This window comes from Pseudoliparis swirei, chromosome 19 (genome assembly GCF_029220125.1).
Source record: "Pseudoliparis swirei isolate HS2019 ecotype Mariana Trench chromosome 19, NWPU_hadal_v1, whole genome shotgun sequence".
Taxonomy (NCBI): Eukaryota; Metazoa; Chordata; class Actinopteri; order Perciformes; family Liparidae; genus Pseudoliparis; species Pseudoliparis swirei.
Window position 1 is genome coordinate 21,232,656 of NC_079406.1, and position 22,880 is coordinate 21,255,535.

The window sequence follows — 22,880 nt, forward strand, 5'->3', positions numbered from 1 at the left end:
ATCTGTGATAAGACGTTCTGGTTTGTATCTCATGGTTTTAGTCACGGTAGCAGACTAGCTCTAGGGATGGCAATGTCAATCTCTTAGTTCCAGACAACACACAACACATACTGGATGGATTGCAATTACATTTCTTATTCATCGTCCCCAGAGGATGAATCCTTGTGATTTTAGTGATCCCATGACTTTTTATGTAGTGCCATCAAGAGGTTGAGATTTATTGTTTTTCCATCAGGTTCCATCAGGTTTTAATGTGTCCAGTACTTTGGTTTATTACCAGATACCTGCAGAAATATAGACATTTTCATCAAATGTACTTTGTGTTTAGTGCTAATTTGAAAAATGAACAAGTTTAACCTTTAAGCTGATAAATGGTAATATTATATTGCTTTACAATATACCTCTCATATAACCATTCACACACACTCGCACTCTGATGGTAGTGCGCTACCATGCTGGCCAACCGCCGTGGGAAATGTGGGTTTAGTGTCTTGTGGACAGGAGGCGCCGGAGACCGAACCACCAACCCCGTGGTAGACCAGTTCTACCTCCTGAGCCACGGCTGCCTGAACTAGCGGCTGGTAAAGTAGAATAAAGAACAGCCCTTCAAACTCATTCAAATATATTATTTAACCAGATATTTTACAGTTAGAGGAGAAGAAAGTGACAGTTGAAAGATGGAGACAGGAAGGACTGCAGTGTTTCTCTTTGCATTTAAAAACACAACAACAGACTGTTGTAGAAAGCAGATCAACTGATTTGTCGGTGGTGCAGTATTTCCTCACATTTATAGCATTATTCTTATCAAGGTTTTTTTTTAACCTTAACTTAATGAAAAAAGTTTTCGTATGAGATTTGTCATCAAAGTATCCTAACCCATGACTTCTATTAAATTGATAATAACTGGGCTCTAGTTTATTTCAATGATAACATGCTTCTTGACTATTGAATGCATTTCTGGAACTACTCTTGCTAACGTCTCGCAGCGATGCAACCTTGGGTTTTTAATGCCAGCTGAATATATACGTGAGTGGCAGACTTATACCGATGTGGAACCATGCTCTCATTGATTCTGACTGACTCACCTTGAATATTGTGTGTTGTGTACAGAATGCAGAGAGAACGAGTGAAAGACTCATAGACCTATTCATCTGCTGCTGTGGTGAAAAGCCCAGTCCCATTTCATTGAGCTTGATCTCAGTGAGCCCACACAACAGCTGGTGAGATGGGAGCTGCTGATTTTTCTTGTGCATCGCTGGGCGTTATGGCAGGATAAATACTTTGGGTTATCATTTTGGATAAAGAGAAAAGTGAAACGTTAATTCATGTCTAGACTAACTGTACTGGTAGTTGTAGCATACCTTTTAGTAAAGTCATGGGAAAATACAAATGGAAATACATTATGACTGCATTATATGATGTTATAGCTCTTTGTTCTTATATTTAGCCCACAGCTGACACATGGAGGCATATCTGTATTGAATGAAAACATAATTAATTTGACAAAGTTCATTGGTTATTCCTGGAAAAAACTTAGAGACGGGATTCGGTGAAGAACTTGTTAGCTGGATCAACTTGCTGCACAGAGACCCAAGATCAAGAGTCAGAGTGAATGGTCACTGCTCAGAATTGTTTAAGGTGGAGAGGTGCGTGAGACAGGGGGATTCACTCTCACCCATCCTCTTTGTATTGTATCTGTATATTGAACCTCTAGCAGAAGCTATACGCCAAAATATACAAGTTCAGGGAATACTGGACGAAAGTGGAACAGACCGTAGCTGTGTTTGCAGATGACATTTTGCTTTTTATAAAAGAACCTCTTCTCTCCATTCCTGCACTTGTGCAATTTCTGCACAAATACGGCTCAGTATCAGGGTATACAATTAGAGAAAACAAGGTCAGAGGTGATGATGATATCGGGAATCTGGTCCACACAGTAGAATGAGGATGTTTCCTTTCACTGGTCTAAACAAGGATTTCGATATTTGCGAATTCATATTACACCTAGTTTCACATAGCTGTTTGATACCAATTACAATAAATTAATCAAACAAATACAAAATTGGCATGACACATTGGCAAATCCTTCATCTCTCATTGTTTGGTAGAGCGGAGACGGTCATCAAGGAAAGGTGGGAATTGGAATTAAATGTTTTTGAAGATGCAACATGGGAAGATCTGTGCAACAAATCTCATAAAGGAATCAATAGCCAATTATGGAAAGAATTTGATTGGAAATTAAAAATCTTTATTATATATGATATGTGATATTTTAATACACCTCTTGTCATCTCTTCATATGTGAAGGATCCTTCAGCTCTATTATGTTGGAGAAAATGTGGAAAAATAGGAGATCACGTGCATATCTTTTGGGACTGTCCAGTATCAAAAAAGAAATCGATAACATAATTGAAGTGGAGGTACCCTCAGATCCATTAATATTTGTACTGTGGTCTATACCAAAAGATTTAGGGGGCACCGATCTGAGTTGTATTTTGCGTATACTTTAAATGATTGCCAGAAAAATTATAACTCTGAAATGGAAGGATGAAAAACCACCAACTGCAAAACTACAAATGACATTAGATATCTAAGTAAGAAGATGGACTTGCTTGACATCATAACAAGGGTTGACATTGGATCTAGATGCTACAACTGAGGGGTTGAGGCTGTACTCGTAGAGTGCCACTGCTAAACAAAGATGTATGAATGTCTGTTGTTGATTTTTTTAATTAGAATTTTTTTTGTTTAATGTCTTTTATTTGTCTTTAGTTATTTGATTTTGTATTTACTGTAATGCTTATCGTTTGGTTGTATTTAGTTTGACTGTTCGGTCCTTCCCTCTCTCCTCGTTGGGCCCTCCTCTTGGAGTGTAGATGTAGTATAAACACGTGGGAGGGGATGGGTGGGAATGTTCTGTGGGTGTATATGTGGATATAAGATAATCCTTTTTTAGTCGCACAGTGGGGACATTTTTAGGATCACAGCAGCGGGTGCACATTAGAGCATTAATAAAAATAAAAGATAACAATAAAACACAACACAAAACATAATACTAAATACTAAATACTAAAATACTAACTATACAGAGGAAACTAAATATATACACAAGGCAGTGACCAAAGTGAATTTCCAGAAGGTTAAAGTGTCCGGGAAAATAAAGTGCTGAGTGTATGGATGGTTATGTGTGTATATGTGGATATGGATGGCTGTGTGTAGTTGTATATGTGGATATGGATGGTTGTGTGTAGTTGTATATGTGGATATGGACGGTTGTGTGTAGTTGTATATGTGGATATGGACGGTTGTGTGTAGTTGTATATGTGGATATGGATGGTTGTGTGTAGTTGTATATGTGGATATGGATGGCTGTGTGTAGTTGTATATGTGGATATGGATGGTTGTGTGTAGTTGTATATGTGGATATGGATGGTTGTGTGTAGTTGTATATGGATGGTTGTGTGTATATGTGGATATGGATGGTTGTGTGTATATGTGGATATGGATGGTTGTGTGTATATGTGGATATGGATGGTTGTGTGTATATGTGGATATGGATGGTTGTGTGTAGTTGTATATGGATGGTTGTGTGTATATGTGGATATGGATGGTTGTGTGTATATGTGGATATGGATGGCTGTGTGTAGTTGTGGATATGGATGGTTGTGTGTATATGTGGATATGGATGATTGTGTGTGTGGATGGCTGTGTGTATGTGGATATGGATGATTGTGTGTATGTGGATATGGATGGCTGTGTGTATATGTGGATATGGATGGTTGTGTGTATATGTGGATATGGATGGTTGTGTGTATATGTGGATATGGATGGTTGTGTGTATATGTGGATATGGATGGTTGTGTGTATATGTGGATATGGATGGTTGTGTGTATATGGATATGGATGGCTGTGTGTATATATGGATGGTTGTGTGTATATGTGGATATGGATGGTTGTGTGTATATGTGGATATGGATGGTTGTGTGTATATGTGATATGGATGGTTGTGTGTATATGTGTATATGGATAGTTGTGTGTATATGTGGATATGGATGGTTGTGTGTATATGTGGATATGGATGGTTGTGTGTATATGTGGATATGGATGGTTGTGTGTATATGTGGATATGGATGGTTGTGTGTAGTTGTATATGGATGGTTGTGTGTATATGTGGATATGGATGGTTGTGTGTATATGTGGATATGGATGGTTGTGTGTATATGTGATATGGATGGTTGTGTGTATATGTGGATATGGATGGATGTGTGTATGTGGATATGGATGGTTGTGTGTATGTGGATAAGGATGTGTGTGTATGTGGATATGGATGATTGTGTGTATGTGGATATGGATGTGTGTGTATGTGGATATGGATGATTGTGTGTATGTGGATATGGATGGCTGTGTGTGTATGTGGATATGGATGGCTGTGTGTATATGTGGATATGGATGATTGTGTGTATGTGGATATGGATGATTGTGTATATGGATATGGATGGTTGTGTGTATATGTGGATATGGATGGTTGTGTGTATATGTGGATATGGATGGTTGTGTGTATATGTGGATATGGATGGTTGTGTGTATATGTGGATATGGATGGTTGTGTGTATATGTGGATATGGATGGCTGTGTGTATATGTGGATATGGATGGCTGTGTGTATATGTGGATATGGATGGTTGTGTGTATATGTGGATATGGATGGCTGTGTGTATGTATGGATATGGATGGTTGTGTGTAGGTGGGGGTGTTTGGTGAGGTGGATGGTCGTGCTTGTGGAGATTGGCATTTGTGCTTCCGGTGGGCTGGACTATGCATACTGATACTACCTACATTTGGATGTGGGCTGTTTGTTTTGTTGTGTTTATTTGGATGTCAAGGATTACTCTGTTTTGTGGAAAATGCTAAATAAAAAGTCATAAAAAAGAAAAACGTAATTCACTGCTGTGGCTTTCAAACCCAGCTGCTTGAATTTGAGTCAAGTCGTCTCAGGGTTTGTCTCCTGAGTCCTGTCCGCGGTTCGGTTTATGCAACAAAAGCCTTTTGTACAACGTTGACAAGCACTGTTGACTATTTCTGAAATAAGCCAGAACATAGAACCCAGAACATAAAGCGGTCTGATGGATGAATAGAAAATGACTCTCCTGCAGCCAACTGGCAACAATAATATGCTGCTAAAGGAGCTCTTATAAAAACATAATTCTAAGCATCAAGATGTTGAACTAAGCCTAAGGCATGAAAATGGAAACAATTATCAATATAACATTTTTGTCATAAGCCGCACATAAATGCAGACCCTTGCTGGTGTTAATTGCTGTGGAGGTGGATAATTCTTTTAAAGAGCTGTCACTCTTCTTTTGAGTCTTTTCTCTCTTACTGTTTTTGTAGGTTTTATTATTTTTTTATTTTTCAGCTTTCTTTGTAGCCCTGCTGTCATTTAGTGTTTAATGTTGTTTTACACTACCTTTACTCCTTTTGTGTGTATCCAATTAAGTCAGACAACTACATTATCTATTGTTACTCAAGAATTAACTGACGTTAAGTCAAACATTTTCTATTTCATGCTGCTTTCACCCGCTCACACTTAAGGTATTTCTTGGGCAAATTCGTTTGAACTTCAGTTTGGATCATTAAAACAAACACACACACACACGCATACTCCAAAAAAATAAAGTAATAAACAAACATATTTTCCTTTCTGTTAACATCATTCCATCAATAATACGTGCCTTTTTTAAATGTGGATCTTTACTCAAAGCCCACAGGATTTATTGAGGCTCTCATCCTCTATGCAGCACATTTCAGCTACATGCATCCAATTCTAGCGTGGGAACTCCGGGAAAAAATTAATAAATAAATAAACCACCGCCAATGTCCGACCCAAGACCAGATGGTCTGTTGCAAATTCAAGGCAGAGTTCCCAGACCCGTCCTGCTATGTGTGGCAGTTTGTGCTGCCTGGGCAGAAGCTGGAATAGACACCATACATCATGAATGCAAATGAGCCGCTTGATTTGACATCTCCAATAAGCCCGTCTCTATGTACCAGTGGGTTTAGCCAATTAGCCATGTCAGTAATCAATGTGTTCTGAGGCTGAGTTAAGGCCTCAGTTTCCCTGCCACATAAATCACTGGCAGATTAGCTGATCAGTTACCCTTGCGCATCGGCTTAATGGTCCACTTCAGGAGAGATCAAATGGAAAATGATACTGAATGAAGTCCGCTGGAATGTAACCCATTCTCTTATATACCTCCAAAGCAGTGAGGCTGTGGAGGGAAATTGTAATTTATTGGTGTACTTAATGAGTATCACCTTTGTTTCAGTGCTCTTTAAAGGTGCAGGGTCCGAGATTGTCAGCATTGTGATTGCTTCTCAACGTCAATTTGTAGACGGCGAGACGGGGAATCAAAGCCAAACCTGCAAACCGTGCAAACTAAGGCGAACGTCCTGACGCAGCCAACGGCGTCTACCTGAGGGGGAAACAGTGGATGGAACTACGCGTTATCAGCTGTTACCGCTTTATGAGCACAGTGCGGAGCAGTTAACTAACCAGCTAAAAGTACGCACGGCTATGTCAACAAAGCAAGGAGAAGCACGGATTACAACACACACGAGGAAGAGCGACTTCATTCTCGGCCCAGGTAGACATTACTCTGCTAAATCTTTACATTACATTTTTACATTACATGTATTTAGCAGACGCTTTTATCCATAGCGACTTACAATAAGTGCATTCAACCAAGAGTACAAACTCAGAACAACAAGAATCCAGAAAGTAACATTTCTTCAAGAAAGTCAAACTTCTGAAAAGGAAATAGTTGTTCGCTGGTAAGATTTGCTAATTATCTTGGTTGTTGCATTAAAACTAGCAGCATCCAACAAGACTCAAGCCATTTTGTATGTGGTTTGTTGGCACACTTTGAGCTTGAAAACTTAACTTTCAAATGTTGAGATAATTTAAGAAATTATAGTAACACCGTTTACAGATCAACAAAACATTGATTTATCACCTTTCAAGTTGATACGGTAAACTTGTTAGCAAGCAGTTGCTTATTGGCACATCCAGCAGTTACAGAGCAGCATTAGCATTCAAAAACTAAACATTTGCTTCTTCAACTCCACTATTCTCACCAGCTTGTTACTACCTGTGTTTGTCTGCAATCTAAAAATCTCTGCAAAAGGAGTTATGTTGGTTGTAGGTCTTGCTAAGTTAAATAATTAATGCTGAATTCCTATATCTTGAACATATCTATTTGATCATCACTGTTACCTGCAACACTACTAATATTCCTTCAGTCCAAGTTCCTTTTGCCACCTCTGTTTCTCCAACATATCAAGCAATTTACACAGTAAAATAAGCATGAATCATTCACATCTTTTCTTAAAAAACTACACTTCTGCAGTTTATGTGTATCCTTTTGGAATATTAACTTGAGTCCAAAAAGTTTTTTGAGAGGAGAAATACATGTATGGACTGGTAAATGCGCTTCAGCATTTTAATTCACTTATAAAAAGTAATTAAATGTGAAGGGTTAGAAGTGACACACTTTAATGAAAATCCACGTGAATAATAAATGTGGCTTATTCTTTATTGATCTCCTGCTGGTCACATTATGCTCTTGAATTATAACACTTTGCCTTTGAGAGAGAAGTGAAGTTCATCATATTGTAAAAGTGAGATAATCGTTTGTGTACTACTTGCATAGTTTGCTTTATCAGTGACAACTTCTAGGAGCTTAACATTTAAGTTACTGGCAAAACAGGTTTGCCAGTATCATCTTTGCATTTGTATTTGTTTTCGATAAATTGGTGCTGTCTGTAAGACAACATCATTTGCTTTTATAGGACCAACATTTGTCGGAAATTTCCGATATCAAAGCAGAGTAGATTGAATTAGACTCCAAAATATCAGCTCCACTTATACGTCATGTTAGACATCAAACTAAAAGTACACAAGGACCTAGAAAACACAGTAATTTAACTTCAAAGTATTGAAAAGAGAAGCACTTCAATCATACTATGTTAGACATGTGGTACATATAGTACCTATTTCTATTCTTCTGAATCAGTTGATCCTTTTTTAAACAGTGGCTATTTTTACCTTCACTTCATTTCTAAATGTAGGCTCTTCCAGCGGAGGAGCTTCCAGGCCAGCCTGTAGTGTTCAACAGGAAGCATGCTGATGCTTAGCGGGTATACTATTTACCATGTTCAAAGTTTAGTCGACAGCAGATGGGCTGAACACAAAGTTCAGCTGAGGCGGATTAGAGTAATTTTGCAGGTTTTTATTAATAAGTATTGACCAAATTAAAATACTGAGCAGATGACGATAGAGAGATGGAGCAGAGGATAATTAAAGTGATTACATTTCATCCTGAGGGGGAAATTAGTGTCTCTACCAAATGGCAATCCATTCAATAGTCCTTGACCTTCTGGTGCTTCGAGGTGAAAAGTCAGGCTATCACTAGTCATAAGGATTCATCCTCTGGGCAACATGATTGTCAGCACGAATCGTTATGACAATCAATCTAATAGTTGTTTTGATATTTCAGTCAGGACTAAAGTGGTGGTTCGACCCACCATCAAAAACAATGAGATATTTGATAAATAATGATGAGTAATGTGGATATGATGCCTAAGTGGGTAAACACAAATGACAGAACAGCTGGAACAGTCTGGTGAAAAGTTAAAAGGTTAAAAAAATGAAAATTATTTTCAATAATGCAGCCTTTTAGCCAGGAAAAGACAATACGCATGCCATCTTACGATATCCATAATCTAAGACAATCTTATATCACAATATCGATATTGCCGTACAAACAGTCCATATCTACAACAGGCTGATGTGAGTGGAAATGATTAAAGTGGGAGATTACATCTAATATACAATGCTAAACTATGAGGTTATTTCACCTGTAAAACATTGCCAAAGGCAACACTTTTATCTACAAAATGTTATTGCTTTCATTGTTGTCTTTTCCATCGTTAGCCTACATAAAATTGTATTTCCGTGTTTGTGAAGCACTTTGTAAACTCATTTCAACAGTGCTGTAAACTAGTCACTGTCATCAAACCAGCATCATTGCCTATTTGGTGTTTGATGATGATGGCTGGCTGATGATTTACAGGTGCGTATGTGATCAATTAAGACTGTAAGTAGCTGCAGCTGTGTGCAGTCGTCAGAGGATGACTGCTCCGGAGCTGCAGGAGGATCCTAAACTGTGCTTCTTCTTCATTTGTTTTGTTTACATTGAGCGACCTCTAGACTAGTGGAGGACACAGATGTCTGTAGGTACAATAGGGGAGGGGCAGGTGACCTCAGATTCCTATCACAGTATTTTTGTGGGTTCTTGGAGTGATGGTATCATATCACGGTGATACAAAATGAAAAGGAACACTACCTCTAAAACATGGTGATGTAAGGGAACACATATTAAGAAAGAAAGAACATGTAGGTTTTCATCGGTTCTAAATACAAATGAATATTATTTTAATTTTATTTTATATAAAGTGTAAGCCTTCATGTGTTTTGAGAGGAGTAGCATGCCCCTTAATGTAAATGTAATGTGATTCATTCAGTGTTAGTAATAACCGCCCTTCTGTTGTTTTTGAACAAACCTCATATGAAAAGAATATTCTGAAGGAACCAATGACTGGCATGATATGTTCAATCTTAACCCACCAGAAGAAAGAGTTCTGCAGTTGGACCAGCTCTATAAAAAAGAAAACACATGGTCCACCACAGGAACTGTGTTCAGCGCTGTGGGTCAGCGAACGTGACATGAATGACGGCGATAAAAAACCCTAAAGTACAAAGAGTACATCTGTGAAAACACATTCATCTGACACAACAAAATACTCTGTTCAGTTGCAGTCTTTCACCTTCATGTGTTTAATGAATCTGGCTCCCGGTTGCAAATAAATGGTCACAAGGAAACATTAGAAGTGCCTGCTCTTGCCAAGAAACAATGATTCCAAGATTTGTTGACCTGAAAAGCGAAAGTTCTCCAGGTGAAAAGAGGCTGGTTGTAAATCTCAGTTACTGAAGTGAACATATTCCAACCATGTGTGTGTTAGTGTTCTGCAAAAGCCTAATCGCTCCTCCGGTGGTCCCTGAAAGTTCTCTGAACCACCTGAGAGGCTTATATCACTGACAGCACCACATCACCCACCCGCTGACCCGTAGGAACAGTCATACGACAAATCCACAGCGGGGTTTGTTTCTGCGCCACAAGAAAGACAACAGGACAAAGACTCTGTTGGAATAGACTCACTACAGGTCGACGGAGCAAGTCTCAGCAACGCAGACGAGGAAAACAATCTTTCTCCCAACTGAGGAACACACATGCAGTGACATTGATATCCATAAGCAACATTTAAGAGCATCTCTTTATCTTTAGGTGAGTATAAGCAATGCTAACTGCACACTGGCCCTCCTTCTTATCAAAGCACACGTCCATACTAAGCTGGCTGAATGTGAAATGTCTTTTGGGTTTTTCCCAATTTTGGGCCTTCAGCTAGTCAGCAATTTTGGAGACAGATTTACTGTTCACTCTCTCACCCCCAGTGCCTTCCTCTGTATGCATCCATGGCCTTTCCCTTGTTGGCTCACAGGACTGTACCGAGCACTTTGCAGCTTCAAAACTTTGTACGGGTGTTATTCAAATTACCGTTTTGCATAACTTAGGCTGAGCTTCAATTGAGCATTTTTTGTTAAAAGTGCAGGCGTTTTTTTGTGCTTCGGGCACCCCCAGCAGAAACCCTCTGAGGTTTTCAGGAAGGCGCTGTGCTCCACAGCACCCTGCCAGCTTGGATACAGAACCATTAGGCATTAGCCCCTTTCACACACAGATACAGTCGTAAAGTTGATATGTCGTTCCTCCGGCTTTGCTTTTTCAGACTAAACCAAACAACGGCGGCATACCCCACCCCCACCCCCAGCCCTCATGCCCCAGTGTGTGATTTCAGATAGCCAACACCGGCATCACAGGAGCAAATGAGGCACAATGTTTATAACAAAAGCGTTCGTGCGAGTTTGACGTGAAAGCTACACATCGAGCAGCGACACGCATCCTAAACAATAACTGTGGGTGTGTGTTGAGCCCCTCTGCTCAGTGGGAAGGAGCTACCAGACCTTGTTTTGTTTGTTCTGTATTGTATTGTGTTGTAATGTATATTTTGTGTAAGCACTGAGTCACACTTTACCAAGTCAAATTCCTTGTTTGTGCAAACTACTTGGCCAATAAAACTGATTCTGATTCTGATTCTGATTGTTGTGTTCCAAATTGGGTGCCATTCTTGGTCGCTGAAGGTTAGCCGCTAATAGTGTTTTTTTTTTGTGTAAACGTCCCAATGGTTGGGGGAAACGGGTCATTAAAACTTCCGTCACACAGGCTGTCGTTTTCCCACTCAACCTTTTATACAGAAAGTCTGTGAAGTTCAATTCAATGTTCATTTTCACAGATATAATAAATGTATGTGTGTGTGTGTGTGTGTGTGTGTGTGTGTGTGTGTGTGTGTGTGTGTGTGTGTGTGTGTGTGTGTGTGTGTGTGTGTGTGTGTGTGTGTGTGTGTGTGTGGGCCTGCCTGCGTGCGTGTGTATGAAAGCGAGTGCAGGCCAATTTGTATATCGGTGCAAAGGCCTGTCAAGTTCAGTCTCAATGTCACACAACACCCTGCTTTATCTTCACTTGGAAATTGCGACGTTATGAGTGCCTCATCTATGTAATGCTTGCAATTAACTTATCAGCGAATCGTCCTTTGCTTGTAGAGGGGGAGAGCATGACACATCGTGTTTTTCTCTCGGTGTGAAAGTGCTGGCTGGCTGTCTGTCTGCACCACTGAGCGGGACCGGTGCCAGCCAAACAGGGCGTACAAATGATGGACCTCCTCAAACAAAGGGTTTTGCAACACAGTGCAAATACTGAACCTGATAGGTGAAAGCGTAGCTCCACCGCTGGTCCTGCGGAGAAGACGGCGTGCCTCGTGGCCCTTTTCCCAGCGCTCACGCGAATAAGATGGAGAATGTTTACGGAACAGTAGCCGTGCTGCTTTAAAGTGATTAAGTGTTCACCTTCTGTCGGGTCTGATGTTGTAGCGAGACCATAATACCTGCCAGCTGTTGCTGTCGCTCAAGAGTCATTACAAGAGTGGGGAGGGGCCACACGTTCCAATATGATGATTGATGTGCACTTTTACAGATGAGACTCTTGAACAGCAGAGTCCTGCGTGTCGCTCGGACTCCCCGCATGCCTCCGGTCCTTGAGACCCGTCTGTTGTGTTGTCACACCGCAGAAGCAATATGAGAAGAACTCGCACATGATTCTTGAGATAGAGCTTTTCAGCTGATTGCCTCCTCGCCGCCACTGCGATAAAGAGATGCAACGCTGCAATTTCCATCGTGTTTTTTTTTTTTTAAGGTAATAAATCTCAGGGCTTTTGCGGTCTTTATGGATCCAGATGCACACGACACTGGTGATGGGAAACAATTGGCTGCAGATGATCTCAGTGCTGTTGCATTGCCTTTATAAAGCAGCACTGCCTTGACATCTCAGTTTGATTGAGTGTCTCCATTTTGCCTCCGTGATCTGTAATTGGTGTCTTTATTTAACCCTTGTGTTGCCTTCGGGTCAATTTGACCCGATTCAATGTTTCACCCTCCTGTCGCCTTCGGGTCAATATGACCTGATTCAATGTTTAACCCTCTTGTTACCTTTATATTTACTAACATATTTTACCCTTGAGGTCAATATGACCCCAGCTATTAAAATCTCCAGAAAATTATTAGAATTAATATTGTTTTCCAAGTTTAAGTGTGAGGTACTTTATGTTTGTTTGTTGACTCCCGAAAGAACACCGACATTAAATATTGAATCGGGTCAAATTGACCCGAAGGCAACAGGAGGGTTAAATATTGAATCGGGTCAAAATGACCCGAAGGCAACACAAGGGTTAAGAATATCAGTGGAGGGAAATTATCATTCACCCAGTGTCAACATTAGGATGACAAAAAGTGAAATTTGGGTCAGCGTGAGCAGATGTTAGCCTATTAAGATAGACTTCAGCGCACAGGACTCTGCCAATCATGCACGAGCCGTGGGACTACAGCAGTGCTCTGCAGTGGCTCCGTTACACCGCTTCTTTGTGATTCATTTTTTTAAATACTCAAATGTCACAAAGGGATAAGAGACACCAAAAGTCATTCCGTGTGCCAAGTTTGACATGGAAATGAGTGTGTCGTTCCTCAACGATCTGACACCTGGCTCCCTATTTGTCATCTTCGGAGCTGACACCATTGGTGAAATGTACAGTCAGTTGGTGAAGTGTTGAATTTAATATACACAGGATAAACCATCTGTTAATTAAATGCTTTTTAAATGCACAATGTGTGTAATTGTTCAGTGTTTATTGAATGTGCATATTATTCGTCCAAATATCGAATATAGAAAAGGAAGTTTCCCATTTATTGATTTATTTCAAATAAACTGTATGATGTATTCAAATTTATCTTGTAAAATGTTAGTTTTGGGGACAAATTATACAGTAGTTTGAAGGTGTTTTCAAAGTAATATACAATAGATAACGGAGAGGAAATGCTGCCCTGTTAGACTTCCTTACTTCTATGGTAATAAAGAAGTGAACTACATTTTATTTTAAAAAATTACTTGATTGTTTTTTACTGTAGAATCTTATGTTGTGGAATTTCAGTGGTATCGACTACACATTTCTTTTATTTTGACATTCCCAATTACAGTTTATCACTTTTTCTCTCTCGTGTTTATTTTTATTCAAATCTTCTGGTGAACATTGTTTGTGACAAACAGCTTAATCCTCTATTCACTGTTTATTGTAAACAGAAAGGCAGAGTCTCAACAGCTATCCATTATTCAGACCAAAACCCATTCGACATTTCTGTCACATTTTGTAGAAATGATTGTAATTTTCTTTTTCAGTCACTTCAATTTAACTTTCACTGGCAATAAATTATAACAATGTCCTAATTAATTTCATCTCTGAAATTAATCGTTACTCGGTCAAACAGACTGCCTGGATTATGACTTGTATGGCCAAAAATGACCGAAGTTAAAGTATAATTGAATTAGAGACTTTTATTTGCTGCGTTTCTGTGAAAGTTTTGGTGAAGTTTCTAAAAAACGACAGACTTAAACATTATTTATGCATTTTCAATTTGCCTAGAATACATACAGACATATTTAACACAGCCTCCAACATTTGAAATGGTTTTTAAAAGATATTTATACGTCAAACTAAAACATTATACTGTTCATACAGTATGTCGGCTTTGTTTTTGTGGCATTGTCTTTTTTTTCCACCGATTTCCTAAACCAGTGGGGAGGAAGTTGCTAAATTGGAGGAGTGATTCGAGGTACCCCTGCTTCTGCTTCCAGAAGTAAAACTCCCGTTCCTTCTCTATATAGACAATATTAGGTGACTCACACTTGGAGCACTTCAAGTATTGAATGGACAGGTTGAATGTCATGCAGTAGAACAGATGAAAGCTGCAACGACTAATTGGTTAAATCAATTAAAACAGATGATAAAAATAGTAGCAACAAATTTCTTTATTGATTGTGTCTGTGATATGATGGTCGATGCTGGGTCAATGTAGTGACGCACGGCTACAGCAATGTCTCTGTGGGGGCAGTAATCCAGCCAAGCGCGCGTTGGGTAGCTCACATTATGAATTTGCCTCTGGAGCATGGAGGGATGCTCTGGAGTAAACCTTTGAAAGGTGGCGCAGTCAGAGTCTCACGAGACAGCAGCTGGGAGTGCGGATGCAAATGGGCGACTAGAAACAATTGTAATGGACAGAAATGCCTCCCTTCTGTTTTATCTTAATTTTGTCAATCTAGCCAGGCCAACGCTTGACGAAGACATTGATCCATTACTTAATAGAGAGTGCACTAAATTATTTCAAGATCCTCTAAAAATTCAAAATTAAAAAACATTTAACACAAATAAACCGGAGACGGCTGATTTAGTTCCAATTAGTTCAGAGAGACACTGGAGTCAATACTGTTATGAAGTTATTGGAACATTTCAGGCCATTAGTTGAGACATTGGAAACAACTGACATGGCAGTATTTTATTTTTAAACACAAACACACACACATGTATATTGCTATATGAGAAAATACTAGATGATTCTCTCTTGACATGAAGGCTAATTTGAAAGCAAATATATGGTAAAGAATTAAATCATAAATTGGTTGGATAGATATGATGTGATAACATGACAAAAAAGTAACACCCTTAAAGCGTGGTTAACGGAATGGTCCGGTGGGTTCCCGCCGTGGCACTGGGAGGCTGAAATTGACACAATATAATACAGCATGATTGCATTCAGTTTGGCATTCGGGTCCTTTTTTTGTTTCCAACCGCATCAAAAATTCAGATGTCACTATATTCCATGATTCCCAGCAGTCGGGGCTCGTGGGTGTTGTGGTTTTTTGTAAAGATATCTTTTGTGTCTCTGAAACAAAGCTGAACACAGCCGATAGGAAAGCTACATTCTGTAGGAGACCCCTGGATGTCAATCATCGTTGAAGTCACCGTGCGAACATTTTGAAGTGGAAAGTGGGGAAAGTTACTTTGAGAGCCAGCTGTCCAAGGTCGGATGTGCGTCGCATGCTGTGGCGAACTGGCTCTTTTATCATGGAAGCAAATTAATTGATATCAACTTGTAATGTCATTCAACCAACTGCTGTTCAAAAAAAGCAAAGACAGATCATTACTCAATGTATTTTAGTTTAATTTTTGGTGAAGCAGTAAAGTGGATGGAATTAGACTGGAGTCTTTGTAAACGTTGACAACCAGAGATTAAATCGTCATCGTTGCTTTTATGAGTCCAGCTCACATTGAGTAGACCCACATCTTATAAGATCTATATGAATGTAATGAATGTAAGGAACCATGATGGACAATAAAATAGAAGAGGAAGAATAGTAAAGATGTCACCTCTTGTTTGTTCTAATATATTCCAGTTGCTAATGTGGGTGAAGCCTGTGCACCTATTCACCGGCAGTAGGTTACATGGTTCGATTTTGTTGTGTGCTGCATTGCCATTTGTATGATAATCACATAGATTGCTTTCCTTACTTTGTCCCTGAATACCAAGACTGTCAAGGCTAGCTCATACGCAATGCAATGGCTGTCACCTCACAGCTGCCTGTTCAAGGATTCCTGGTGTGTTCATATGTTTAAAAATGAATGTATATTGGCACATTAATGTGATTCACCTTCTTGATCAAAAATAGACTTTGCCCCTGAAAGTCCAGCCTCAAGGATGTCTAGAGTGAATGTCAAAAGATACAAAAGGATGAAATAAAACCTATAAATTGACATGAGAATAGTAATTAAGAGTTTATCTAAACGTAAAATATTCACACTTTAAGATGTCAAACCGACATCAGTGGTGTCATTTCCCAAAAGGTTGCTCTGTTATAATTTTAAGGAATACTATCAAATAATATGTCTAAAGTAATTTCCCCGAGAGATGTAGACATGAACTATAGATAAGCTTCTGATTACAATTAGTCCAAGAAGTGTGTGTCCCAGTGTGTAGTCTTTTATCTTGTCGCTCTGCATAACCTTTCCAACGGCATGCAAGAGATACTTGGAGCGAGATATTAGTCTTGAAACGACCTTTGTTTTCTAAGACTGGGCTTGAATAGTCTTGTGGACTTGTAATGACAGCTTTTATCTGACCTTTGGTTTTGCAAAACATCCTCAAACAGGTGTTAGACCCCGCTTAGAAGGAGTTAACCCTTCATCTAACATCTGACTGTGGCTTTTCCTTTTTGATTTTGTCACTCCTTTGCAAAACGAAGACACACAAACAAAGACACGAAAATACCTGTTGTGAACCTATTCTGCAAGAACAATCGTGGTTTGAGCTTACCACTGTGACGAATGCGTAGCGTTTCCTGTGACTGCTTCTCAATAAAAGCCACTCAGTTTCAACAACAATACGGGCTTCATGAGCCGTAACTTAATACAGTCGTGGTAGGATGCAAGGAGAGTGAACGGAGAGGCGGACATCAATGAGATCAAATGGAAAAGCTTTGTTTCCTGTGAATCACATATGCGTGTAAATCTGAATCCAGCTGGACAATGGCGGTCTCTGCCACAATCAATACAAATCTATTATTTAAAGTGTCCTGAATGTAAATACATTGAATTGGTATTGCAGAAACGAACCATGTATTTTATCGAAAATAACTTCCAAAACCCACAGCAGTTTTCAGAGCGGGGTCTTGCTGCACCTTGTCCCAGCAGCAGTGTTGAATCCCCCAGGATGTGTGTGGCAGTGAGTCAATGGACCTAATATGGAGTGATTCTTCTCCAGAGTCATATCCTTGGGAATGTGGCTCTGTTTTCACAGTTATCACTCACATGGATCTGTCAATCGCTTTGTGGCATTCTCTTGATCCAATTAATTAGGGCCTAACAAGGCATGCAGAGAGGAAGGGATTCGGATCGACCAAATGGTGACAGAGTCAAAGACCTTTACAAGCGAGGCCAACTTCTCGTCACACACTGGCCGCTAATGAGACATGTGAAGTACTGGCGTGTCGAAGAAAGCCGTGGGTGTAGAACATGCTCAACAAGGTTTCCAACCACATGTTAACATAATACAGCTTGCCAATCTCCGATCACGTTCAGATAAGAAGCTTACCAACGTACTGATAGCATCTGACTCGCAACTCTAGCCTCGTTTCTATTATGGAGCGTCAAATGAATTCCCAACGTGTTCTCTGCAGGACGGTGGCTGTACTCAGTCAAAGATTCTTTCTGAGGTAAGAGGAGCTTCACTCCGTGACACCACCGTACAACTGAATGTTTTAGTAGTCGCAACAACTCCAACAAAGTGATCCAAACAGCCTAAGGGGTATTATCATATACTAAATATAAAATATGTCGCAACTTTTTTTGTTGAAATACTGCTCGTTCTGGGGTGTTGCCATCTCTAACCTGATGCCTGCAATTACCCAAGTACTTCAAATGAGGCATATCGATTACAGTTTTCAGTAAGTTTGGGACCCAAGTTCGAACAAATGTTGAAGAATAAAAAAAGATTGAATAACTTCACTTCCTGATATTCAGTATGAATAGCGTTACGCTGAAAGTGAGACTGGAATCTTCTGTGCACACAATAAGCAATTTGTTGGCTGCTTTATTCCTTAATTTGTGTCTGAGATAATTAATCGAGGAGCGGTGAGCGAAGGTGGCATCCTCTGCTGCATGGAGCAGATGTTGTTAATCCACTGCAGCTCACACAGACAGGTGCCCTCCAGCCGGTTCCTGTCTGCTGCCTTGGTAATGGCTTGTTCCCTTTCCTTGAACACCGGAGGAATCGAGCAGCCCTCCGTCCTACGTCTATCCTCTCCACATTACAAGGTTATACAGCACCGCATGTTGACTAAGCCCCTCTGGAGGTTGCTTGGTGGACCACAATGTACAGGACACACACATGTATTGAATATCCATGATCAAAGTAAACTGATTGTGAGATGTTCTGCCAATACCTTTTACTGATCAGAAGAATAAGTTGTTTGCATTAATTGGACGTTCCAGTCTACAGTCAATCCAACGAGTCTCGTATCCATGTTAAGTATGAAGAGGTTTCTGTCACAGACACTGGCTGGAAGAAAATACAAAAATAAAAATGACATCTAAAGCTAGCTTTTGCAACAAACCCACACCTCATTATGCTTTATTTCCACAACAAGTGCAGACTCATGTGGCATTGTGCAGTAATGCCACGTGAGTCTCACATGGATAGACATGTTTAAATGCTTTCAGACTTGAGCCTGTTAAAGTGAACACTTTAGATTGTAGGTGTTAGTTTGCTCTCAAAACTTCAAGACATTCAGGCCAAGGATTGCTCTCCCTTTCATGTCTTTCTACATCTATTGATCTTATTTAGGATGGTGATGCAGAGACCCAACGAATAGCATTCCACTCAAACAATAGCCATTCATCCATCCGTCTTCTAGCCTCTTCTGTGCAAGCAAAGCAGTTCTGGATAGGTCATAGTCATATCCGGAGGTGATTATGCAGTGCAGAAGTGAGGGGAAAATATGCTAACTAGGACCAGGATTTGAACCCAGGACCTTCTTGTTAGTGCCATAAGCCACCGGAGCACATTTTTGGAACAATAAATAAATATAAGACGAAGGAATAATAAGAAAAAAAGCTCAGGCTGCAAAGCTGTAAACTGCCCAATGAGCATGTTGTCAAACACAAACCTCAAGTGTTTCTGGTTGTCACCACAGATGATGAAGCACTAATCAACACATGTTGCTCTTATCAGTATGAATAATCTATCCTTGATTTTTATTTATTGTTTCTCTATTGCTCAGTGGTGGTTGATTTTGTTTTCTGAATAGTGGAATATACTTTGCAAAATCTATTTTGGCATTATTTTATTACCTCAGGAAACCGTAACATAATTTTCACTGAGCTGGGATCCAATGTCTCTTCCTCTTGTAGGCGCCACAGTAACCGCAAAACCACGAGGGGACACCAGACCAGTGACGTGGTTTAGAGGGAGGACACACAGCCTGACAGGTTTCATGGATCGCTGTGAGCGTACGCTATTTGAATTTACGAATACTCGTTATTGTTTAGACAATAATTACATTTATATCGTGATAACATGCATTTCCAGTCATTGCTTTTTTAAAAATTGTGGCTAGAATGAGGCCACAAACTGATTTCACTGATTTGATTAACTGAAGAGCTGCTCCGAGGCATAAAGATGCCAAATTAATTTCAGTGAAAAACTGCTTGGTGCCATAGCTCTGCTGGTATATGGTGCAGTCTGGAAACGCTGATAAGAAACTATTCCATTTACTGGCTGAACTGCAGTGTAATTCACTTGCCTGTGCATGTAAACAATGAAACATAATTAAATACCATAAAGATTTAGGTTGCACTTATTTTAATCAAATTATAACAAAAATAGGACATATAGTACACACGTACAGCTACAGTTAGTGAGCTCATTCATTGTCATAATACCTTGTGTTGAGTTCACAATGATAAAAATTTACCCCTAGGATAATTGATTATTGATGTCGCTGTTCAAATAAATTAATTTAATTTAATTTAATACAAGGATGCAGCATCGAGCATTTGCCAGTATTATTGTCACAGCTCATTTGAGCGCCTTTAGGTTGGTTTATAAACTTTTTCCGCTCAGTTTTCGGCTCACATCGCTGAAGACTTATGAAAACATACAAGCCAACATAGTGGGTCAATGTTTATGGCAAAATAAATAAAGTGAGAGATATCATACAAACACTTTTTCATACTTGTATTTGTTTTAAGCAGTAAATAGTGCTTTGTATATACTGCTGTACACGTTTCCTCAAAAAGCTGACCACTGTGGAAAACAGGAGCACTTAACCACAGGAAAATTGGAAAGCAGGGAATGAGAATGGAATATCAGCCGCAGTCATTATGGTTTGGAAGGGAAATAGCAGGAGGGATGACTGGTTCATCAAAAGGTCACTTTACCTTCTGAACCCTGTGGTTATTAATGCCAGTAAGTCAGAGAGGAAACAGAAACGTCACCTTATTAATCAAAAAGAAGTTCAACATTGGCTTCAGGTTATTACATCCGAATAAACCAGAGCGCCTGTATTTACATACATCTGCTCGTCTTATCCTTTAAAAAAAGATTACGTCTCTGAATAACCAATGTCTAGGAGGCTGCAGTGTTGCTTCCAGCTTGTTACTTGTTGTCCATCTCGAAAAAGAAGAAAAAAGAAAACTCACTCAGTCAGTGACCGCATTGCTGGCCTTGTGTGCAATAGAAACACTAATTTCACATTCAGCTAACTATAGGAAGGAGACCGGAAAATATGTCCTTGCAACCTTTGTCGCTGGTGGTCTTTCAAAATGTGCTTCCATCTATATTCATGAAACTTTGCTCACTCCAAATAGATAGAGAAGTGTCCCAGAAATACAACAAGAAGGCAGGAAGTGGAGCTTAAGCCCTCCGTTTTTAAATTGTGTCACAATGGGGCTATGCCTTGTTGCCTGGAACAGTCATGCTCTCTGGATAACCACCGACAGGCTCTGGGAGTTAATGAGTCTCTGTTCGGCCCTTAGAGGCCACCGCAACCTCAGAAACATATTCAGAATTTTCTAACAGATCTAGTGGAGAGGGGGATGCTGCTTTTAGTCTTGATCAGGAGCCCTACTTAGACAAGTACTGTGTCATGTTCACCGTCTAGCTTTAAACTTGGTCATCAGCAGCAGTTTTTAAACCCAGTGTGCTCAGCAGATTAAAGGAAGCCCATTCTGTGAATACATTACTGTCACTTGAGATTAGATAATGACCACTGGTACTTTGTTTTCCTTCATCTGAGAGACAGTTATACAGTCAGTTTGCAGTCTCTCCCTGTCTCACTTTCAAACTCAGCCTACCAGTGTGATAGAGGGCATTGTCTTATAGCAGAGAATCGGACCTGAGATCTTGGAGCCTGAAACTTGATAATTGAGGTTCCTGTTGTGACAGCTAAAGCATTGAAGGTGTTTAATGAAAGCAGATACTGCATGTAAATGTTTGCATTGTTATTTTTATTTATTTTTTTCATCACATAATGCAAATAGACTAATGAGAAACTAACTGTCACAGTTTAATCAAACAAAACCAGATGTACTGTTGGATAGATCGGCAGAAAAAGCATCTCCCTCTGAGCTTGATTGTTCATCCAGTTTTGACTAAAGCGGGGTCCTCTCTCCAGGCCTGTTGTCAGTGGTTACTGTTGTTGTCAGTGGTTACTGTTCCATGGCCCGACTTCCTCCAATTAAGTAACAAGAAGGATTTTGTTTAAAACCAGCCATGGCTTCTTGAGTGTTTTCTTAAACAAATTCAGAGGAAAAGAAAAATGAAATGAAGAAGTTATTCTGGGACTATGAGCCACTGTAAGCATTGCTGGTAAATTACATTAATATATAAATAAACTATGTACATAGTTTTGTAAACCCCAATGTGCCATTTAGTTTTCCACAGTGGCTTACGTTATCATTATACACACATTAGTAGTGCAGGTATCCTTGTACTAATTACAATATCTAAAAGACCATGTGCCCCTCTTTACAATAAGGTCTCTTTATAGGTATTGGGGGGAATACGACGCCATTTGTGCCTTTTGTGGCTCCAGTGGGAGACTAAGTTTAAAAGTGAAAAGAATTTGGGGACGTGGAATTCTAAAAATAAAACCCGAGTCTCAACCCTAATATTTTGTTATTCTTTTCAAAAAAATGTGCCGGCGTGAAGGCAGTTGGACAAGAGAATGAAAATCTATTCATATTAATGTTTAGACAATGAGTTTTTTACAGCTTCTACTAACTATTGTAACTCCCAATTAGAGTCTTTCCTATTTTTATGGGGAAACTAAAGCCACAAAGCCAATTAGGACATGAAATATGAATGTAAATAGACAAGAGTGGTATTCTTTGTGTCCGCCATTACTTGTTGTTGGTCATTTTGTCTTAACAGAGTGCCTTCAATTGCATAAATCTTAAAATGTAAACACATTCATTCATGAGGTAACAGTGATATAACTGGAGGCACTCGACTACAATAATGGATTGGGCCTTTTCACTCAGACTAATTTATTTTTCACCCACATTCATCACGCCTAATCAATGCTGCGTCTTTGGCTTTAACCCTCCCCCAGCCGGCCCTAACAATGTCACCGCTTACCTCAGTCTTTTAAACCCTTTAACTGGGAGCAGCGTTTTTTACACTGAAATGTATGTACGGCTTTTAGTTGTTATAGTTTGATAATATAGGCAGACAATCATGTTATAAAGGTAATACTTTCACCAGTAAAGGCC

At 39.6% G+C, this 22,880-nt stretch overlaps 1 protein-coding gene across 1 annotated transcript in view; it reads right to left on the minus strand.

Annotated features, from left to right (window-relative positions):
* The window catches only part of gfra4b (GDNF family receptor alpha 4b), a 38,266-nt gene that overhangs the window by 9,750 nt on the left and 5,636 nt on the right, over positions 1-22,880 (minus strand). The gene's annotated exons all lie outside the window — the stretch shown is intronic.